The sequence below is a fragment of the Hemitrygon akajei genome, chromosome 6 (assembly GCF_048418815.1).
Source record: "Hemitrygon akajei chromosome 6, sHemAka1.3, whole genome shotgun sequence".
Lineage (NCBI taxonomy): Eukaryota > Metazoa > Chordata > Chondrichthyes > Myliobatiformes > Dasyatidae > Hemitrygon > Hemitrygon akajei.
In genome coordinates, this window is record NC_133129.1 from 122,823,034 (window position 1) to 122,847,597 (window position 24,564).

General features: G+C 43.4%; 2 protein-coding genes across 6 annotated transcripts in view; both read right to left on the bottom strand.

The window, feature by feature from the left end:
* arhgap1 (Rho GTPase activating protein 1) overlaps window positions 1-24,564 on the bottom strand; it is a 518,954-nt gene that overhangs the window by 263,704 nt on the left and 230,686 nt on the right. The window lies entirely within an intron of this gene.
* The window catches only part of LOC140729436 (proline-rich protein 5-like), a 122,649-nt gene that overhangs the window by 76,361 nt on the left and 21,724 nt on the right, over window positions 1-24,564 (bottom strand). The window contains exon 2 of one of the 4 annotated variants that reach the window (XM_073049169.1): window positions 9,022-9,098. The exons of the other annotated variants lie outside the window; for them this stretch is intronic. The gene's annotated coding sequence lies outside the window, so the exon portion shown is untranslated. The remainder of the gene's footprint in view (window positions 1-9,021; window positions 9,099-24,564) is intronic. 4 annotated transcript variants of the gene reach the window in all.

Sequence of the window (24,564 nt, forward strand, 5' to 3'; positions counted from 1 at the left end):
AACCACATAACCTATTTGCATTTGTGATTCTGCTGCCTCTACCACATAACCTGGTGTCGAGTCAGACGGTGAGCCTGATGAAAATTTGTGGCTGATGGCAGACAGTGTTCCTCACGGAATTTATTTTAGAAGCAAGGCATTCAAGTGTCAATCCAACAGTTAGAACCCTTCCAAGGCCAGTGTGCCAGATTTTCCAAACCAAAAAGCTTGTGTGTTGCACATTTTCATTCAAACTTACAACGTCTACAATCACCACAACAAGTGACTATTTTTAATAGCTATCTTGATAATAGATGCATGAAATAGAGTGCCTATGTCTTTTCAAATTAAAAATAGAATTACTAATCATTTTCTAAAAAGCCTTCCTTCCTGTGTGTTCAAACCCACTGACAAGAGTCAGAGAGCCATATAGGCACATAGCATCAAATAAATCTTTTGACACTCCCCCCACCCCCATTTACACTAATCCCATTCAGTTTCCCCCAGCTTCCCGTCAACGCTGTGATTCCACTATACACCTACACACTGGGGGCAATCCACCCGTGTCAGGGATGTGTGAAGAAGCGAGAGCATCTGGAGGAAAGGATGCGGTCACACTGACAACATGTAAACTGTACGCTGACGGCGCCCGGGATCAGGACTGACTCCAGGTCTCTGGCACAGTAACACGGCGGAATACCACCTCCGTTAGACTACGCCTGCTTTAAAACGGGGAACTGTACTGAAAGGCAACCATGCTTGCACAAAGCATTTGATTGCATTTGGCAGTCAGGATTCCAGCAAGGCAGTAGTGAGTGAAAGCATGGTGCCATGTGATTGAATTTATATCTTCTTCACATTTTATAATCCATTTAATAGTCTTTTAGTGCCTTTAAATACCTTTATCACTTCAAGGCCTCGGTCTTTCACAAGAGCCCTATTTTTGGATCTCACAGGAGTCAAGAGTGAATTTCTGCTTATATCCAGCCTGCTGTGGAGTGGACAATGAACAGAGAAAGTCTCCTCCACCTCAAAGGATCTGAGAAGCTCTTTTTTTCAGAATACTACAAACAACTTTGAAAAAGATCTCCAGAAGAGTTGTCAAAGATTTGGAAAGACTGCCAAAATTTTTTAAAAGACAGACGATGTCTGTGACTGTAGTTTGCTTTTGTTTAGAGCTGAAGAGCAAAATCCATTTGCAGGAATTGATTATTGTTTTATTACAACAGCAACTTCCGATAAAAGTTGACTCACAGCCATTTAACTATTAAACTTCTGGGAGAATTGTTGTTAACTTACAGTACTTCACATTGGAGGGCACATTTCTGGTGTACTAAATTTCTCCTTTCTTCGGTTATCAAAACAAAATTCATCCTGTTTTCAGCCAATGTTTTCCAAGATACAGGAGACTAAAAGATATTCTCCAATGATATGCCAGTTAATTGTGGGGCCATTTAGATATGCTTCCTGCCAAAATGAACAATTACATTTTTTTCTATATAATGCTTCATTTGACAGATCTTTGTCCACTTGCTTAGCCTATTTCTATCCCCTTGTAGCCCTTTCTGTCCACTTATTCCGTGTCATCAGCAATTTTAGTGCTGATACTTTTACTGTGGTCACTCGGATAATTTGTGCAAATTGTGAGAAGCTGAGGCCCCAGCACTAATCCCTTCAGCACCACACTGGTTACATTTTCAACCAGAAAAATAAACTTTTAATAAAATAAACATTGCTTTTTTTGTTTCCTGGTAGTCAGCCAAGACTCGACCCACACCAACATGTTACATCTTACAACACAAACTTTTGTTTGCCTAAATAATCTTCGTTGCAACACCTTTGCAACCATTTGGATCTAAGTACATCAATAGTATATTGATCAGATATGATTTTATGTAGAAACAATGTTGATTTTGTCTGAGTTCCTTCAGTTGTTAGGGCAAAGGGGCTTTGGGTCCTACACTGCTAGGTTAAGAAACAAGATATCACCCTTCAACCATCAGGCTCCTGAACCAGCATGGATAACTCCACTCACCTCAAGTCTGAAGTAATGGACAACTTATAGACTAACTTTCAAAGACTTTACATTTCATGTTCTCAGTATTATTTATGCATGTATTTATTTGTTTATTTGCATGGTTTTTCTTTTGCACAATGATAGTTTGTTACTCTTTATGTGTAGTTTTCCATTGATTCTATTTTATTTCTTGTTCTACTGTGAATACCTGAAAGAAAATGAATCTCAAGGTAGTAAATGGTGACATGCAGTAATCATAACTTCGATAATAAATTTACTTTGAACTTTCAAAGTGTTTCATTATGGCTTCCAACATTTTCCCTATTAAGATAACAATAGTTTCCTACCCTTTTTGAATAAAGAAACGACATTTGCATCAAGTCTGAATAAACTTTGAATGGTGCAATGAAGTAATACTGGCGTTTGTAAAAGTGGTTTAAACACAGCAGCACAACGGCATATTGTTCCTGGAAACAGTACAAATATATCCCTTGCCTCATTTTATCAGAAATGTATTATTTTCATTTTTGAGCTGTGTATGTATCATCGGCAGTACCTCCATTTCTCGTCCACCTAATTGTCAATTCAGATAGTGGTGGTGAGCTTTGCTGCAGTCCTGGTGAAGAGACTCCCATGGTCTTGTGAGGAGGTACGCTTTTGGAATCAGGCCAGCAAGCATGAAGGAAGGGTGATGTATTTCCAAGTCGGTATGATGTGTGATTGGGAGAGGAGCCTGCATCATGTGCCTGATGATTGATATCGTGGGCTTGAGAGGTGAAGTCAGAGTAGCCTAGGCAGTGGATTTTATAGATGGTACACGCAGTTCTCCTGGTTAATCAGAGTGTTGTTGAAGCTGCATTCACCCAGGCAACCCTGGCTTCGAGATGGACAAGCTTTGCAAGGCCAGGAGTGTAACGTGCCACAGGAAACCCAGCCTCTGACCTTTAACCACGGTGTATCGTTCACCTGACATTTCTAGCTGAGGAGTTCTGCAGATTCGTCGCTGATCTTCCTTCACCTTAGATCCACTGAGCAGTCACAAACCTGACTGTTCCACTACAGCCCATGTTGTCTGATCTGCTGAGATTTTCTTTCCAGCGTTTTCCGCTTCTGTTTCAGCACCGTTGTCCTGGGATGTTCCAGTCACGTTGATGATCGGCTTGCTAGGAGTGGGCCCTTCAGCCCCTGTTTAAGGAGATCCAAGAGGATAAATAACTCAGGTCCAAACCCCTTCTTGTCTAGTTTACTAACTCATCGGTGTAATAATGAACCACCGTCCCATTTCACACTGCACCTGATTTTATTCTCTTTTCTCCACACATGGAGGTTTTAATAACAAATCCTGAATCTATAATGGACATAGCATACAGAAGATAGAAGATTATGCTACAAAGGCAAAAGAATAACATCCTTGCCCATTGTGCAAAAGACTAACATGCACATAAATCACATCAATGCTAAGTGTTGATATGGTTAGATGGACTATGGCTTGGAACTGTTTAATCTGATGAGTCCCATTAATTAGTAATCAACTGTAATTATCCAATGGAGCAGTCCCATTATTTAATCCTTGGAATAATTCCCAGTTATTCTTGAGTCCTCTTGAACTTCTGTTGATGTAGAGACTGACAGCATGTCACCCACGTGGGTATTTTACAGCTGTACATCATTCTAACGTGGAGGCCATTTCTGTTCATGTCCAATGTCCACACCCTTGATCTCCAACATGTCCTCCACTTCTTCTTACCCAGGAGAAACATACCAAATTTCATTCCTACATAGAAGGAGGCCATTTCGGACAATTGAGTCAAAGCCAGCTCACAGTGCAATCTTGTTCTCCCAGGTTCCCATCTAATCTATTCAGATTCTACAACTCACATTTACACTAGGGACAGTTTACACCGGCCGATTAACCTATCAACATGCACGCTTTGGAATATGAGAGGTACAGAGGGCACTGAGAGAGAACTCTCATAGTTACAGAGAGAATGTACAAGATTGGGGTTGAAACTGAGTTGATGCAGCTATGAGCAACAGAGTCAATCGGTCAGGAATTCCCACTCCTGCTGACGCTAACTCAAACCAGACCAGGAAATGGATCTCCCCTGACCTATGGCACAACAGCAGGCCTCTCCCACTACATTCTCCCTGATGGTTAAATCACACGGGATTCAGTGTGATCCAGACAATTTGATACAGAATTGATAAAAACACAAAATGCTGGCAGAACTCAGCAGGCCAGACAGCATCTACGGGAGGAGGTAGTGATGACGTTTCGGCCCGAAACGTTGTCACTACCTCCTTCCGTAGATGCTGTCTGGCCTGCTGAGTTCTGCCAGCATTTTGTGTTTTTTAGCAAGGTGGTAAAAAAGGTTTCTGGCACACTTGCCCTCATCGATCAGGGCACTAAGCACAAGAGCTGGAATGTCATGTCAAGCTTGTGCAAGGTGTTGGTGAGACCACACCTGGAGTATTATGTCCAGCCTGGCTAAAGGGAGGATGTCATTTCGCTGGAAAACATGCAGGAAAGATTCGTGAGGATGTCACTGGGACTGGAGGGCTTGAAGCATACAAAGTGACTGGATAGAGGGAGGTTATATCACGAGGGCATATACCAGGAGAGTGGTACAGTCTGTTTCCCCAAGGTAAGGTGTTTGAAGCTAGAGGCATACTACTAAGGGAAGGAATTAAAATGCTACAGAGGGGCAACTCTTTCACAAAGTGGGTATTTGGAACAAGCTACCAGTGATAGAGTTACAATGTTTAGGCAGGCAAGAACATGGATTGGAAAAGTTTAGAGGGATATGGGCCAAAGGTAGACAAATGGGGCTAGTTCAAGTATACACCTTGATCAGCGTGGATGAGTTGAACCGAAGAGTTTCTGTGCAGTATGACCCTAAAGCTGGAGCCTATATCTCGCCGAAAAATTCACCCAGGTTAACTAACACAGTCCCCTCCATCAGCCACAAAACTGAGATGAAAGAAATTGCAAATCTTTTTTTAAAAAGTAGTTGGAGATAAACAAGGCCTTCAACATACAAAACAAAATCAAAAGGCAGCAAGAGACATTACCCAAAACAGATGCTGATTATATCAGTGCTGAAATGAATCAGCTGTATAGCCAATTTTCATAAACAGCACAGAAAACTGATCAAATCAGTTAGCAGGGACTGTTTCAGCTGCACTCGCAGAGTCTGTAAATAGCAATCTTCACACTAGAGTGTGAAGTTTGAAATAGCTACATTTTGATGAAACGATCGCCAAACTTGCCGTTTCTCCCTTCGCACATGCTTCACAGACATCAGTTCACCACCAGCATTTTCTGCTTCTGTTTCCAGTTTTCCACATCTGCAGTATTTTAAGACCGTAAGACACGAGAGCAGAATTAGGCCATTTGGCCCATCAAGTCTGTTCCATCAATGCATCATGGCTGACCCACAATCCCTCTCAACCCATTCTCTTGCCTTCTCACTGTAACCTTTGATGCCCTGACGAATCAAGAACCTATCAACCTCCACTTTAAATGTCCTCAGTACCAGGGTCTCCACAGCCATCTGAGGCAATAAATTCCACAGACCCACCACCCTCTGGGTAAAGAAATTCCTCCTCATCTCTGTTCTAAATGAACGTTACTCTATTGAGGATGTGCCCTCTGGTCCTGGACTCACTATAGGAAACATCCTCTCCACATCCAAACAAGAGAAAATCTGCAGATGCTGGAAATCCAATCAACACACACAAAATGTTGGAAGAACTCAGCAGGCCAGGCAGCATCCATGGGAAAAAATACAGTCGACATTTCGGGCCGAACCCTTTGGCAGGACTGGTAACCCTTCTTCACATCCACTCTGTCAAGGACTTTCATTATTTGATAGGATTCAGTGAGATCACCCTCATTCTTCTAAATTCCAGTGAGTACAGGCTCAGAGCCATCAAATGCTCCTCACACGCTAACCCTTTCTTTCCTGGAATCATTCTCGTGAACCTCCGCTGGACCCGCTCCAATGTAATCACATCTTTTCTTAGATAAAGGGCCCAAAACTGCTCACAATACTCCGAGCACCTGACCAATGCCTTTAAAGTCTCAGATTTACATCTTTGCTGTTATACTCTAGTCCTTTCAAAATGAATGCAAACATTGCATTTGCCTTCCTCACCACTGATTCAACCTGCACTTGGGCTCCCAGGTCCCTTGTATCTCTGATTTTTGAATTTTTCCCCTGTTTAGAAAATAGTCTACACCTTTATTCCTTCTACTGAAGTGCATGACAATAGATTTTCCTAAATTATCTGCCACTACTTTGCCCACTCTCCCAATCTATTGAAGTCTTGCAGACTCCCCACGTCCTCAACCCTACCTGCCCCTCCACCTATCTTTGCATTTGTAAGTGAACTTGGCCATAAAGCCATCAATTCCATCATCCAAATCATTGACATATAATGTGAAAAGTGATCCCAATACCGACCCTGTGGAACACCACCAGTCACAGGCAGCCAACCAAAGTAAACCCCCTTTAGTCCCACTCTTTGCCTCTTTTGCTGTTGTTCCAGTTATAACGTTGTGTATTTTCAAGAACCATTCTTCAACAGGATTTACAGCGCGGAAGAACTGGGTAGCTCATTGAGGCTGTGCACAGCTGAAGCCAGGAGAAGCTTCAATAGATGTCTAATCCAACTAATATTTGGTGTGGTTGGTCTAACAAACCATTCAGAAAAAGCCTAAAACAGTTTTTAGTGCATCTGGTAGAACACCGGTGCTGCATTGGGCCCAATGTAAGCAAGCCATCCTGCAGTAACTGTGGGATCATATCCTACCCTTCCTTCAATAGAGGCTAGATCTTTACAGTGGGGGTAGATAAAGCTTTGAAAGTTTGGGAGATTGAGGACTATGGGGAACTGGCACAAACGAGGAGTTGGAGATAGTGTAGATCAGATATGATCATATTAAATGAAGGGGCAATATTGAGGAGGAGACAGGTGGCCTACTCTTGTTCCTATTTTCCTGCAGCAAAATAGCGGGGATCCACAAAGATTTTCAACCAAGCTGATCCAGATGAAAAGGTCCAGGAGATCAAACTAACAGGTCCACGGGAGATCGGACCAACCCAGCACACCGAAAAGCAAGACAATGAACTGCAATGGTTCTGGATGAAATGGTAACTCCCTCATTAAAAACAAAGCATCAGACTGCACAAGGAAAATATTGGCTAATACTCATCAGGCTCTCTGCATCCACCATTGTCTGCTCTTACATCAGATTTCCAGCATTTGCATTTCCTTTCCAATTTATTTGTTCCATGCTCATCGTCCGCATGAAAGGCCAATTAAGAATAAACAAAGCTAGGCCATTGATGGGGTCCTTGTGATTTCACAATTAACGGTGCTGATTTTACAAAGGCTCTTTTCTCTGCTCCTTCTTACTAACTTGTTTCTGAATTTAGCTCTCTCTGACCACTCACTCAGGGCTGTTCACCAGTTTGGTGGCGAGAGTGAACCACTGATTTATTCTGAGGCTTTGTTAGCTCAGTGTTGTTTATCTGCACGCACATAAACACTGAACCCAGGGACCAAACAGCCTCTCAGTACCCAGGAACCCATTCAGCCGGTTGTCCTTGTACCAGCTCTTGGAAAGCACGGCTGAATTGGTCCCATTGTTCATATACTGTACACATGTTCTTTATCTATCCTCCAACATTCTCTCCACTCTGTGGTGAAATTGTCTGAGAATGTTGGGATGGCTTCTCGGACTGAGTGGGCAAAAAAATCTCACTCCTGAGCATCTTCCAGTAACTTTAATGATAGTCAGCACGTCCTCTGTTCCCAGGTGTCAGCCGGTCTCATCTTCCATGTTCACCACAAGACAAACAGCGTGGTTGACACCTTGACACACATCAGCCCTTGTTCCCAGATCCATCTGCAACTAGGTTACTGGAGAAGATTTAGCTTTCAATGTTCCAACTTCAAGCTCACAATGTGGATTCAGTAATAGCAATGTCACCCCCATCCCAGTTTGGGATTCAGGATTCATTGGTGTTGGATAAGTGCTGGGAATGGATATTACAGTGTACTTCCACCTTAAAAACCCAGCTGGCCAAAGCTCACATTCTCTACCTGGACCACCACCTTCCACTTCCTGCCAGCATGTCCATCAAATCGATACCTCTGTAGTCACCTGCCTGTGGCTGATTTCCCAAAAGTACTCATCAGACTGGGCTCCTGAAGAGAATGTCTTTCTCACCAATCTTTACCAACTTCAGCAGAAGAAGCTTGATATGAAATAAAAATAGAAAATACCATGGACGCTCAAGCAGACAAGCCTGCATCTTTGCAAAGAGAAACTGAAGGGTTTTAGACCTGAAGAATTAACTGTGTTTCTTTCCCACAGATATGGCCTGACCTGCTGAGTGTTTCCAGAGTTTTATGCTTTTATTTTAGATTTCCATATCTATAGTTCTTTGATTCTTATTATAGGGATGTGATTGTCATTTCTGAGCAAATAGTTTTCTATGAGTTAATTTGGGGAATGTGGAGGAAGAAGGTGGGTCTGGTTTGCCTCTGGCAACATAGAAATATATGCTGATGTCACTTCTAGAATGCAGTATTGTTTAATTATTTTAATATAGTTCCCCTTCCACCTCTTCCCTGAAGGCCATACTCACTTCACCTACAATTCAATCTGACCTTATCTGACATTCACTCATACATTTTCCCATCAAGGGGCCAGGGAAGGGATTTTACAGTTTCTTTTCACTGGGGAAGAAAGAAGGGGAGACACTCAAGATTTAAAGTGTTACACAAATGCACAAGAAAACATGAGCAGGAGAATAAACATCTGGCCCTTTCAAGCCTGTCCAACTAGGCCTCATCTCCGCCTCTGTGCTGTTTTTCAATTGCTCCCAATTCCTTTATCTTTCAAAAATGTATCTGCCTTCTCCTTAAAATCTCCAGTGATGCAGCTTCTACGACATTCCAGCGTATGGAATTCCAGAGATGCACCACCCACTGTGAGAAAAATTCCTACATACCTTAATATATAAATGACCAGCGCAGAGGTAAGGCTCTCAGGCCTCAGCACACAGAAGATAGCCAGTGTTCTGAGCATCTATAAGAAATTCAAAATTTCAAAACTGACAGCAAAAGTTAGGAAATCACCTGGCATGCTTATTTCCCCTAAATCATAATTAAGCATGAGAATCAGGCAAGCTGTGGGTATGGCTAAGGCTTTGAACAGAGGGTGAGTCATACTGAAAGAAGCATGCTCACCATCCTGCTTTCTCATGACCTCTAATTTTTCCTAATCTAGAATGATCAACTATGAGGGCCGGTTTGCATAGCTCATCATCAAATCCCTTTCTTCACAAGAACACAGGGTTGAATAAGACACTTAAAGAATAAGAATTCAGATCTATGCTGCTGGGACTGCCCCAAAGCCTCAGTGTGTTTATTTAGTGGGTTGGTGAGTCATGTCACGGTATGATTTGCTGCCTCGGGTGATGGAGCTTACCTCAGTTCAGACTGACAGTAGGGTGCTCTATCTCAAACAATAATGAGGCAGCCTACAGAGAAGAAGTCATCACCCTGACACAGTGGTGTCAAGGAAACAACCTCTCCCTCAATGTCACAAAAACAAAGCAGCTGGTTGACTACAGGAGGAATGGAGACAGGCTAACCCCCTTTTAACACCATTGGATCTGGGGTTAAGAGGGTGAACAGCTTTAAGTTCCTCGGTATACACAACACCGAGGATCTCACGTGGTCTGTACATATCGGCTGTGTGGTGAAAAGAGCACAAGTTTGGTATGGGTTACCAAATCCTAAGAACTTTCTACAGGAGCACAATTGAGAGCATCCTGACTGGCTACATCACTGCCTGGTATGGGAACTGTACTTCCCTCAATCGCAGGACTCTGCAGAGAGTGGTGCAGACAGCCCAGCGCATCTATGGATGTGAACTTCCCACTATTCAGGACATTTACAAAGACAGGTGTGTAAAAAGGGCCTGAAGGATCATTGGGGACCTGAGTCACCCCAATCACAAGCTTTACCAGCTGCTACCATTTGGGAAACAGTACCACAGCAGGGTCCGGGACAGTTTCTTCCATAAGGCCATCAGACCAATTAATTCATGCTAAAACAATTGTATTTCTATGTTATATTGACTGTCCTGTTGAACATACCATTTATTACAAATTACTATAAGTTGCACATTGCACATTTAGAAGGGGACGTAATGTAAAGATTTTTCTACTCATGTATGTGAAGGATGTAAGTAATAAAGTCAATTCAATTTAGTTCATTCAGCTGAGTTGTGGGTCAGGAAACATCAGCCCCGATTTGTACTCTCAACTTCTTTCCAGTGCCTGACACTAGAAACACACCAGTGTGGTGACAGGGCCATTGATGGTGAAGTCCTGATAGTCTGACAAGAGTCAATGAAGTTTTAGCCTTTTAACTCAAGAAGTTGGACAATTGAAAAAATAAGACAATGCTGCTTTGACAGCTCATCCTCTCTACACTCGCTGCTTGTAATCAGGTCTGCTTGATCTTGGTAGAGGAGGTGAAAATGATCCCTTTCCGTTCCAGCCTTATCATGAGGAACAGCAATGGTACGAAATATAGGCTGTACCTTTGGAGCATGCTCTCTTATTAATCCTGTAGAATCATACAAAAACAGGCTCTTTGCTCCAATAATTCAGTGCTAACCATCAACCGCCGTTCGATGCTGGTAATCCTACATTGCCATCAGCTCTCCCCAAGTGTGAATGCACTATTGATAAATTACTAATTGCCAAGGGAAGCAGAGTCACCATCCAACTACAAATGCTCCTGGGCATGAATTTACAATTTTGTTGCACTTTCCCTGCTCTTAGAGAACTTTATAAATTCACAGCTCAGTTACTCTTATTCAAGCTGTTGTGTATCAGAGGTCGACCACTGTTGGTGATAGAATGAGAGTATGTATGTATGTGTGTGTATATATATATATATATATATACACACACACACACGTTTGTTTGTATGTATATATATATATATAAAACCAACTAAAATAAACAAAAGCCCTGTCAGTGGCCCAGCTCAGTTTTCTATCTGTTGATTGTTCCTGTCAATTGGATCAATTTGCCGACGGGTAAGTAAAATAACAACTTCTGCCTGAAGGAAATGTGATTAAAGCAAAGCTGAAAACATTGCAGATTGGACAGGAAGTTTGCTAGAGAAGCAGAGATTCTGAGCTGCTAACACTTTAGCCTCAGATCTGGCTGAATCCTAGAGTGCTAGTTTTCCCTGGATGTGCAGTTGGTATGGAAGAATATAACCATGCTATTCCCATACCCATTGATGACCTGCCCCTGGACTCCATCTCAGTTACTTCCTTCTCCTCTTGTCCCATGCTACTGATGTCTCAGCAGTTTATGGCTTCATACACATCTGTCTGTCAGCTTGCTGCAGTCACTGGCAGGTCTTGGTTGGCTATTTGTCCTTCAGGTGACCATAGAACACTACAGCACAGTACAGGCCCTTCAGCCCTCCATGTTGTGCCGACCCATATAATCCTTAAAAAAAGTACTAAACCCACACTACCCCATAACCCTCCATTTTTCTTTCACCCATGTGCCTGTCCAAGAGGCTCTTAAATACTCCTAATGCTTTAGCCTCCACCACCATCCCTGGCAAGTCATTCCAGGCACTCACAACCCTCTGTGTAAAAAACTTACCCCTGATGTCTCCCCTAAATTTCCCTCCCTTAATTTTGTATATATGCCCTCTGGTGTTTGCAATTATGACTGAAATGACCTGTTGCCCCTCAACAGGAAACTTTCTAGCTAATTTAAGATAAATAAAGAGTATTCAGTAAGATGGGCGTAAACATGGGGTAGAAAATAGGGTGATTGATCGGGTAGATATAGAGAAGGATTTAGAAAAGGTCATAAACTGAAAGGTGGAACTAGGTAACGGTGTTGGAAAATACTTCACACAAAAGTGAGTCTCTCTGCCGCCAAGTGCTATTGAGACTAGGTCAATTGAAAATTCCAAGACAGAGATAGAATTTCATTGTAAATCTGTATGGCAATGCCAAGCAAGTGTTCAGGCCAAGTTTGCTGACAAAACAGGTTTTGGTCGGTGTATTATACTTAATCACTTTCAGTCCCTGGTCTTATTTCCCTATAGACTTATATACCTCCCTAAAAATCAGGTCTGTACTTGCTGGTTCGATTTTTCACCTCTTTTGAATAAAGGGTCGACTGGAAGATTAAGCTTTTTTTGCAAGCTTGACTGACCACCACCTAAAGCAACCTTGCATGGCTCCTAAGTAACCTATCAATAAATGTGGCTGACTTCCAATATCTTGCCATCAATTTTTACCTCATCCATTATTTCAGTAAACGCCACTGTTACTGAGGTAGTATAGTAGTATCCCCTCTCTTGGTAAATACCAATGCTGGAAGAGCTACTGCCTCATATTTCCAGTGACCATCGTTCAATCCAGACCTCTGTGTGGGTTTCCCTGGGTATTCTTGTTTCCTCCCGCAGAACGTCTCAGACAAGCGCTGTTTGATTGGTTGACTGGCTATTGGAAGTAAGTTGCCCTCAGAGTAGACAGATGGTGGATGCATCATGAGGGAGGCAGGGGAGTTAATCAGCACTGTATATGATTCAGGACAGAGAAATAAGCAAGGTTTTAGGGTTAAGGGGATTGCCCATGGTGCCAAAATTGCCACTTTCTCAGGAAATATGTCCACAGAAGGCTTTAGGTTTTCTGTTACATGAACTGACATCCTATATTCATTTCCCTCTTTGCTTGTCTCACTCTTACCTTTCCTCCCAGCTTCTAAGCCCTTAGGAATGCACCATATCAAAATGCCCAGACTTACAAAATTGTGCTTTAAGTTTTCCAAGAACTTGTTCCTTTTATAAATCAAGAAATAGCTGCACTCTGTAGCCTTCTCCTTTGCTATTCAAAACCTGGTCATGATACAGTCACTCTTCAGGTGGTATGAGGGTGATTCATGTCATTCTCCAGGACCCAATTCTCCAATGCCACCTCCGTGCTGAGCTGAAAAGCATACTGATCAGGGGTTTTCTCCTCAATGTATTTCAGAGACCCCTCCCTCGTTTGCCCTTTCAACACAGTGTGTGTTACTTAGTGGGACTCTTGACATCACAAACTACCTCATCATAGCCTGGCTCCTTGTTGCACCGTACTTTCTCTGTAGCTGCAACACTTCTTTTGCATCCTGTCACTGCAGTTCCCTTGTTCAATGAATTTACCCTGTGCTACCTCAATGAATTAACCTTGTGCTACCTAATGAATTTACCCTGTGCTACCTCAATGAATTTACCCTTGCTACCTCAATGAATTAACCCTGTGCTACCTCAATGAATTAACCCTGTGCTACCTCAATGAATTTACCTTGTACTACCACAATAAATTTACTTGAATGACCTCAATGAATTTCCCTTGTACGACCTCAATAAATCTGCTTTGTGCTACCTCAATGAATTTCCCTTGTGTTACCTCAATTAATTTCCCTTGAACGACCTCAGTGAAATTCCCTTGTACGACCTCAATAAATCTGCTTTGTGCTACCTCAATGAATTTCTCTTGTACTACCTCAATGAATTTACGTGATGAAATGATCTGTATGAATGGCATACAAAGCAAAAGTTTGTCACTATACTTTGGTACACTTGACAGTAATTGTAGGAGCAAATTTATAGGCCACACGGAGTTGTTGTTCGAAATAAAGGGCGATTTATTAAAAGTGGAGCTCACCAGGAGACCAGTGAAACCTCACCTACCAGAGCACAAATGTGGGACGGCTTTCACATTCCCACTTGATGCGATTACCAGGAAAGCTGCAGTTTGTTAACAGAATAGTAGCTACAGGAAGACTTAATTAAGTGACGGACTAGTCCTGATTATAGAATAAAATGATTATCCACATGTCTAACAGTAAATCTAATTGCTATTACAATAATGGGTTAATACTTAAATATACTGTAATTAATGATGTTCCTGAAACTTGAGTGTTGTCACTGCTGCATTCTATCTCCCTACTTTTGCAGTTTCCTGTCACATTAGCACAATCCACACCCTATTTATTAGTTATTAGCCCTCACAATTATTTCCCCTACGGCAACAATAAGCCACTGAGGCATTCTAAGTATTTCATAAAGTCATAGAGTAGAGTCAAACACAGAAACAGGTCCTTCAGGTGAAATAGTCCGTGCTGAACCATTTAAGCTGCCTACTCTCATCGACCTACACCGGGACCATAGCCCTCCATACTCCTCCGATTCATGTACCTATCTCTTCAACATTGAAATCAAACTGCATGCACCATTTGCGCTGGGAGTTCGTTCCACATTCTCACAACCCTCTGAGAGATGAAGTTTCCCCTCATTATCCCCTTTCACTCTTAACCCACGACCTCTAGTTGTAGTCCCACCCAAAGGTCCAACATATTCCATATTAGAGTATTGAAGTCCCCAATTCACTTGGCACTACTTACACTTCTCTAGATTCACCCTGCTAATTCACTTCTCCTCTTGCTAATCCTCTTGCTACTCTGTGACTTACAAAATAGCTCAATAGCATGACTGAAATCAGCTAATCCTGAATAAATAGTAAATGATTGTTATCTTCAAAAGATCAGGCTGCAACTATGGAGAGAGAATCAAAGCTTCAACTCAATAACCTAATGAAAGGTCATGTTCTTCGTCCCTAGCATGGTAACACTTTAATCAATGCTACCATCAAGCTTCCATTTTTTCCTTCCCTATCTTCTCTGGACTGTTTATGTTGAAGAATATTAAATAATCATTCCTGCTCTACTTTGAGCCTACGTTGCAGTTACCTACCACCAGAACACCATATTCTCACACCGTGCCTGTAACTCACCACATTACGTCTAGAAATTACATTGTGGAGTGCTGTGGTTCTTGCTGCTATCAATTTCACTCAGAATAAATTGTGTTGATGAGCATTTTAGCATGAAATTACAGCATTAGTGAAATTGAACAGGGCTTTTCTAGCTGCAATCCCTGTTTGTGCACTTGACATTTCCCCGGTATCGCATTCTCACCTGGTTACATTAATCATCACACAGAGCACATTTCACTCTCTTGAAACACAAATTAAAGTACTGGGGTGCAGGATACGACTGTTGTCGAACAATCACAGGGAAACAAGGAGCACAAGGTACTGCCTTCTTCTGTCAATTGCTACATAAGGAGCCACCCTACCAGAACTGGGTTATGACACAAGGAAGTTCCAAAACTCACCAGAGATTGCTCATGCATATTCCAGACAATGAAGGCTATGTTCAAACTAACGAATACTCTTTCGGGAAAATTATTGTGTATATAATACTGCTTTCAGTAATATTTAAGTAATATTGTAAATATATTGTTTGATTAAGCGTTCTTTGTTGCTTAAATAATTCATTACCTGAAAGGCATATAACATCACGTCACCACCCCATAGGTATACATAGAAACATCGAAGCATAGAAAACCTACAGCACAATACAGACCCTTCAGCCCAATTGCTGTGCCAAACATTTACTTACTTTAGATATTACCTAGAGTTACCCATAGCCCTCCATTTTACTAAGCTCTGTGTACCTATCCAGGAGTCTCTAAAAAGACCCCATCATATCCACCTCCACCCCACCATCGCCGGCAGCCTGTTCCAAGCATTCACCACTCTGAGTAAAAAACTTAGCCCTGACATCTCCTCTGTACCTAACTGTGCCCTCTCATGTTAGTCATTTCAGCCCTGGGAAAAAGCCTCTGACTATCCACACGATCAACGCCTCTCATCTTCTTGTAAACCTCTATCAGGTCACCTCTCATCCTCCATCACTCCAAGGAGAAAAGGCCGAGTTCACTCAACCTATTCTCATAAGGCATGCTCCCCAATCCAGGAAACATCCCTGTAAATCTCCTCTGCACCCTTTCCATAGTTTCCACATCCTTCTTGTAGTGAGGCGACCAGAACTGAGCACAGTACTCCAAGTGGGATCTGACCAGGGTCCCATATAGCTGCAACATTACCTCTCGGCTCCTAAACACAGTCCCACGATTGATGAAGGCCAATGCATTGTATGCTTTCTTAACCACAGAATCAACCTGTGCAGCAGCTTTGAGTGTCCTATGGACTCGGATTCCAAGATCCCTCTGATCCTCCACACTGCCAAGAGTCTTACCATTAATGCTATATTCTGCCATCATGTTTGACCTACCAAAATGAACCACCTCACACTTATCTGGGTTGAACTCCATCTGCCACTTCTCAGCCCAGTTTTGCATCCTATCAATGTCCTGCTGTAACCACGGACAGTCCTCCACACTATCCACAACACCCTCAACCTTTGTTTATTAACCATTACTTTAATTCACTAACCCATTCCTCCACTTCCTCATCCAGGTCATTTATAAAAATCACGAAGAGACTGGGTCTCAGAACAGATCCTTGAGGCACACCACTGGTTACTGACCTCCATGCAGAATATGACCCATCTACAACCACTCTTTGCCTTCTGTGGGCAAGCCAGTTCTGGATCCACAAAGCAATGTCCCCTTGGAACTCATGCTTCCTTACTTTCTCAACAAGCCTTGCATGGGGTACCTTATCAAATGCCTTGCTAAAATCCATATACACTACATCTATCTTCATCAATGTGCTTAGTCACATCCTCAAAAAATTCAATCAGGCTCATAAGGCACAACCTGTCTTTTACAAAGCCATGTTAACTATTCCTAATCATATTATGCCACTCCAAATGATCATAAATCCTGTCTCTCATGATCTTTTTCATCAACTTACCAACTACTGAAGTAAGACTCACTGGTCTATAATTTCCTGGGCTATCCCTACTCCCTTTCTTGAATAAAGGAATAACATCCACAACCCTCCAATTCTCCGGAATCTCTCCTGTCCCCATTGATGCATTGCCAAAGGCTCAGCAATCTCCTCCTTCACCTCCCACAGTAGCCAGGGATACATCTTGTCCAGTCCCAAAAACTTATCCAACTTGATGCTTTCTAAAAGCTCCAGCACATCCTCTTTCTTAATGTCTATATGTTCAAGCTTTTAAATCTGCTATAAGCCATCCCTACAATTGCCAAGATCCTTTTCTGTAATGAATACTGAAGCAAAGTATTCATTAAGTACTTCAGCTATCTCCTCCTGTTCCATACACACTTTTCCACTGTCACACTTTTCAGCTTTTCTTTTCTTCTTGACAAGATTTTCAACGGCCTTTGTACACTATGGTTCCTGTACCCTACCATCCTTTCCCTGTCTCATTGGAACATACCTATGCGGAACATCACGCAAATATCCCCGAACATATCCACATTTCTGCCATACATTTCTCTGAGAACATCTGTTCCCAATTTATACTTACAAGTTCCTGCTTGATAGATTCATATTTCCCCTTACTGCAATTAAACGCTTTTCTAACTTTTCTGTTCCTATCTCTCTCCAATGTTATTGTAAAGGAGATAGAATTATGATCACTATCTCCAAAATGCTCTCCCACTGAGAGATCTGACACCTGACCAGGTTCATTTCTCAATACCAGATCAAGTACAGCCTCTCCTCTTGTAGGCTTATCTACATACTGTGTCAAGAAACCTTCTTGAACACACCTAACAAAGTCTACCCCATCTAAATCCCTTGCTTTAGGGAGATGCCAATCAACAGTTGGGAAATTAAAATCTCCCACCATGACAATCCTGTTATTATTACACCTTTCCAGAATCTGTCTCCCTATCTGCTCCTCAAAGTCCCTTAACTATTGGGTGGTCCACAAAAAACACCCAGTAGAGTTATTGACCCCTTCCTGTTTCTGACTTACACCCACAGAGACTCCGTAGACAATGCCTCCATGACTTCCTCCTTTTCTGCAGCAGTGACACTATCTCTGGTCAGCAGTGCCACATGCCCACCTCTTTTGCCTCCTTCCCTGTACTTTCTGAAACATCTAAAGCCTGGCACTCTAAGTAACCATTCCTGCCCCTGAGCCATCCAAGTCTCTGTAATGGCCACAACATCATAGCTCCAAGTACTGACCTACTCTCTAAGTTCATCTGCTTTGTTCATGATGCTTCTTGCATTAAAATAAACACATCTCAAACCATCGGTCTGAGTGTATCTCTTCTCTATTACCTGCCTATCCTCCCTCTCGCACTGTCTCCAAGCTCTCTCTATATGTGACCCAACTGCCCCTTCCTCCGTCTCTTCAGTTTGGTTCCCACTCCCCAGCGTTTCTAGTTTAAACTCTCCCCAGTAGCCTTAGCAAACCTCCCTGCCAGAATATTGGTCCCCCTGGGAATCATGCAAACTGTCCTTTTTGTACAGGTCACACCTGCCCCAAAAGCGGTCCCAATGATCCATAAACCTGAATCCCTGCCCCCTGCTCCAATCCCTCAGCCACGCATTTATCCTCCACCTCATTCTATTCCTATACTCACTATCACATGGCACAGGCAGTAATCCCGAGATTACCACCTTTGAGGTCCTGCTTCTCAACTTCCTTCCTAGCTCCCTGTAGTCTGCTTTCAGGACCTCCTCCCTTTTCCTACCTATACGTTGGTACCAATATGTACCACGACTTCTGGCTGTTTACCTTCCCATTTTAGGATATCGTAGACGCGATGAGAAACATTCCGGATGCTGGCACCTGGGAGGCAAATTAACATCTGCATTTCTTTCCTGGGTCCACAGAATCGCCTGTCTGACTCCCTAACTATAGAGTCCCCATCACTGTTGCCATCCTCTTCCTTCCCCTACCCTTCTGAGCCACAGGGTCAGACTCTGTGCCAGAGGCGCAGCCATGGCTGCTTCCCCCAGGTAGACCATCCCACCAGCAGTACTCAAACAGGAGTACTTATTGCTAAGGGGGACAGCCACAGGGGTACTCTCTGGTATCTGACTCTTGCCCTTCCCTCTCCTGACTGTTACCCACTTATCTGTCTCACGAGGCCCCAGTATGACTACTTGCCTATAGCTCCTCTCTATTACCTCCTCACTTTTCCTGACCAGATGAACATCCTTAAGCTCCATCTCCAGTTCCTTAACCAGGTCTCTAAGGAGCTGCAGCTCGATGCACCTGGTGCAGATGTGGCTGTCCGGGAGGCTGGGAGTCTCCCAGACTTCCCACATCTGACACTCAGTACAGCACAGCGGCCTGACAGACATACTTGCTGTTTCTATTTCTCAAAGGCAACCTACCTCGCCTCAACCCATTATCGCCAAAGCTCTGTTGAGCCAAAGCCCTCCCACTCTGTCGATGACTGCTCCACTAGGCAGTGTCTCCCTTTTATGCCTGAATCTTCCCTGCTATTTAACTCACGATTGGCGCTCCAGTTATAGCTGCTGATAGGTCATGATCTATGTGCCTCGCTCAAGTAAAAAAAAACAACCAACAAGCCACATTGGGTTTGTATGTGGTAAAAATAGGAGGGCCAGCATTGTGAGGTCATGAGTGGCCGAGACAACTACAAATTGACTGGAGATTTTTCCACTGTTTGTATGGCCCATCCCCTGCGATAGAGTGAACTGAAAGGTACTGGATGATGCCACAGCAGACTTCCACAATGGCACTAAGCAGAGGGATAAAACAATAAGCACAAACTGATCATCTTCATCTCCCAATCTCCTTATCTCCCTCCTTGCCATTGTACAGACCATGTACCACATTGCGTGTATCCTGCACAGAATATTGTTTCACTAGTAGGTGCTGCAGCAAAATAAGCACACATTGTACTCATTGTAATATAGATCCCTATTTATTCTTGCAATAACACAGAATTACCTTTCTTTTAAAAATAATATTGTCTGACCACTTAAACTTTATTGTAGATTATCTATTTTAAAAGTTGACTTAAACTCTAGTATTGCGCGCCAAATTTCTGAATCCCCCATTCATGTTTTTATTTGTGGTAAGATGTAGTGGATATGAATATTGTTAACCATCTATGTGTCAAATTAGAATAACATATTTGTGGTGTGGTGTGTAGAAGCTACACTCAACTTTGCTGGTGTTGCAGATTTTGCCGACATTACCAGATATTGCTGAAGCAGCTAATATTGTCGGTGTTGCTGACAGCCCTGTTGTTGCTGATGATGTTGGTGTTGCTGATATTAGACCATAAGACATAGGAGCAGAATTAGGCCATTTGGCCCATCGAGTCCGCCCCACCATTCAATCATGGCTGATCCTTTTTTTCTGCTCCTCAACCCCAGTTCCTGGCCTTCTCCCTGTAACCTTACATACCATGTCTCATCAAGAACCTATTAAGCTCTGCCTTAAGTACACCCAACAACCTGGCCTCCACAGCTGCAGGTGGCAACAAATTCCACAAATTCACCACCCTTTGGCTAAAGAAATTCCTCCACATCTCTGTTTTGAAATGGCGCCCCTCTAAGCTGAGGCTGTACCCTCTTGTCCTAGACTCTCCCTCCATGGGAGACATCCTTTCCACATCTACTCTGTCTAGGCCTTTCAACATTTGAAAGTTTTCAATGAGATCGCCCCTCATCCTTCTGAATTCCAGTGAGTACAGACCCAGAGCCATCAAACGTTCCACGTATGATAACCCTTTCATTCCTGGAATCATCCTTGTGAACCTCCTCTGGACCCTCTCCAATGCCAGCTCATCTTTTCTCAAATGAGGGTCCAAAACTGTTCCCAATACTCCAGGTGAGGCCTCACCAGTGCCTTATGAAGCCTCAGCATCACATCCTCACTCTTGTATTCTAGAACTAATGAAATGAATGCTAACATGGCATTTGCCTTCCTCACCACCGACTCGATCTGCAAGTTAACCTTCAGGGTGTTCTGCACAAGGACTCCCAAGTCCGTTTTGCATCTCAGATTTTTGGATTTTCTCCATTTAGAAAATAGTCTGCACATTTGTTTCTATTACCAAAGTGTATGACCATGCATTTTCCAACATTGTATTTCATTTGCCACTCTCTTCCTATTCTCCTCATCTGTCTAAGTCCTTCTGCATCCTACCTGTTTCCTCAACACTACCTGCCCCTCCACCACTCTTCACATCCTCTGAAAACTTGGCAACAAAGCCATCTATTCCATCATCTAAATCATTTATATACAGCATAGAAAGAAGCAGTCCCAACACCGACCCTTGTGGAACACCACTAGTCACTGGCAGCCAATCAGAAAAGGATCCTTTTATTCTCACTCGCTGCCTCCTACCAATCAGGCAATGCTCTAATCATGTTAACATTTCCCTGTAATACCATGGGCTCTTAACTTGGTAAGCGGCCTCATGTGTGGCACCTTATCAAAGGCCTTCTGAAAACACATATTGTCATAAGGGGGCATAGGGAGTGGACCCAAATGCAAGACACAGACAATGAAGTACTAGGACTCGGACTATGTTTATTAAGAATGCTAGGGAAGTCAAGAAGCAAGGATTAATCAGAGGGAAATCCAGGAGAGGCCCTGGACAAGACAGGGACTCAGGGCCTGAGCTAGGACTTGGACTAGGAACACGCGACCTGGACGTGGAACTTGGAACAAGGAGCCTGGGACGTGGACTTGGGACTTGGGAGCCTGGTCGTGGACTTGGGACTCGGGAGCCTGGGCTAGGAATTTGGAACTTCGGAACCAGTGCGTAGACTGGGACTCAGAACCTGGGTCTTGACTCTGACTGGGAACCTGGGTCTAGACTAAGATGTTGGCTAGGACTCGGGACTCGGATCAGACTTGGCACTCGACTGGGACTTGGATCGGACTTGACCGTCGACTGGGACTCGGATCAGACTTGGCACTCGACTGGGACTGGGATCGGACTTGACACTCGACTGGGACTAGGATCGGACTTGACACTCGACTGGGACTTGGATCCGACTTGACACTTGACTGGGACTCGGATCGGACTTGACACTCGACTGGGACTAGGATCGGACTTGACACTCGACTGGGACTCGGATCGGACTTGACACTCGACTGGGACTCGGATCGGACTTGGCACTCGACTGGGACTCGGATCAGACTTGGCACTCGACTGGGACTCGGATCAGACTTGGCACTCGACTGGGACTTGGAACGGACTTGACACTCGACTGGGACTAGAACACGAAGCCCTGACTTGGACTGGGCTGGAACACGAAGCCTGGAACTTGGTCTTGGAACACAGAACACAGAGCAGGGACCCCTCCTTGGGTACAGGACATAGGGCCGGGACTCTCCTTAGACACGGAACACAGAGTCAGGACCCCTCCTTGGGTACAGGATATGGGGCCGGGACTCTTCTTAGACATGGAACATTGAGCTAGAACCTCTCCTTGGGTACAGGATATGGGGCCGGGACTCTTCTTAGACATGGAACATTGAGCTAGAACCTCTCCTTGGGTACAGGACAAGGGGCCGGGACTTCTCTTAGACACAGAACACAGAGTCAGGACCCCTCCTTGGGTATAGGACATAGGGCCGGGACTCATACACAGAATACTGAACACAAAGAGACAGTTCTTCACTCAAGGTAGCGGTAAGTGTCCGGACCTAACCAGTGTAGGCGAAGACACAAAGAGACAGTTCCCAACTCAAGGTAGCAGCAAACAGCCGGGCCTACCCAGCAGAGGCGAGGACACGAGGAGACAAAACCACACAATGATATACTGTTCCTTATCTTGATGCGACAAGGCTCCAGTCTCACTCTGGCAGGTTAATTTGACGGGGATTCTGATTAGGGTGCTGATGAGGATGGTCCAGCAAGGAATCACTGGACTCCAAAGCTATTTATGTGTAAGCCCGAAACAAGAATCAGATGCCTCAATTAAGGCACCCAACGGAACAAGGGATAAACGGAATAACTGGAGTACAGAATCCACGGACTGGACCGTGACACATATATCCAACATCCATGGCATCTCCTTTATCTAATCTCCTCAAAGAATTCTAATAGGTTCATCTGGCAGGATTTTCCCTGAAGGAAACTATGCTGACTTTGTACTGTCTTGTCCTGTGTCACCAAGTACTCCGTCACCTTATCGTTAACAATTGACTCTAACTTTCCCAACCACTGAGGTCAGGATAGTTGGTCTATAATTTCCTTTCTGCTGCCTTCCTCCCTTCTTAAAGAGTGGAGTGACATTTGCAATTTTCCAGTCCTCTGGCAGAATGTCTGTGAGTCCAATGATTTTTGAAAGATCATTTCTAATGCCACCACAATCTCTAATGCTACCTCTTTCAGAGCCCTAGGTCCGGGTGACTTATTTACCTTTAGGTCTTTCAGCTTTTTGAGCACCTTCTCTCTTGTAATAGTAACTGCACTCACTTCTCTTCCTTCACACACTACAACATCAGGCATACTGCTAGTGTCTTCCACAGTGAAGACTGATGCAATACTTAGCCATCTTCTTGTCCCCCATTATTATTTCTCCTGCCTCATTTTCTAGCGGTCCTATATCCACTCTCATTTCTCTTTTATTTTTAACATACTTGAAAAAGCTTTTACTATCGACTTTGATATTATTTGCTAGCTTGCTTTCATATTTCATCTTTTCCCTTCTAATGATTTTTTTAGTTGCTCTCTGTAGGTTTTTAAAAACTTCCCAATCCTCTGTCTTCCCACTGATTTTTGCTTTGTTATATGCCCTTTCTTTGCTTTTACAATAGCTTTGACATCCCTTATCTGCCATGGTTGTACTATTTTACCATTTGAGTATTTCTTTATTTTTGGAATACACATGTCCTGCACCTTCCTCATTTTTCACAGAAACGCATGCCATTGCTGCTCAGCTGACATCCCCACTAGTAGCTCCTTCCAATTTACTTTGGCCAACTCCTCTCTCATACCACTGTAATTTCCTTTACTCCACTGAAACACTGCTACATCAGACTTTACTTTCACCCTATCAAATTTTGAGCTGAACTCTATTGTATTGTGATCACTGGTTCCTATGGGTTCTTTTACCTTAAGCTCCCTAATCACCTCTGGTCCATTACATAATACCCAATCCAGTATAGCTGATCCCCAAGTAGGCTCAATGACAAACTGTTCTAAAAAGCCATCTCTTTGGCATTCAACAAACTCAACTCTCTTGAGATCCATTAACAGCTTGATTTTCCCAATCGACCTGCATGTTACTAATGTTGCTGGTGTTGTGGAGGTTGCTGGTGTTGTGGAGGTTGTTGATATTGTGGAGGTTGTTGATGTTGTGGAGGTTGTTGATATTGTGGAGGTTGCTGGTGTTGTGGAGGTTGTTGATATTGTGAAGGTTGGTGGTGTTGTGGAGGTTGTTGATATTGTGGAGGTTGCTGCTGTTGTGGAGGTTGTTGATATTGTGGAGGTTGTTGATGTTGTGGAGGTTGCTGGTGTTGTGGAGGTTGTTGATATTGTGGAGGTTGCTGGTGTTGTGGAGGGTGTTGATATTGTGGAAGTTGCTGATATTGTGGAAGTTGCTGATATTGTGGAGGCTGTTGATATTCTGGAGTTTGCTGGTGTTGTGGAGGTTACTGGTGTTGTGGAGGTTGTTGATGTTGTGGAGGTTACTGGTGTTGTGGAGGTTGTTGATATTGTGG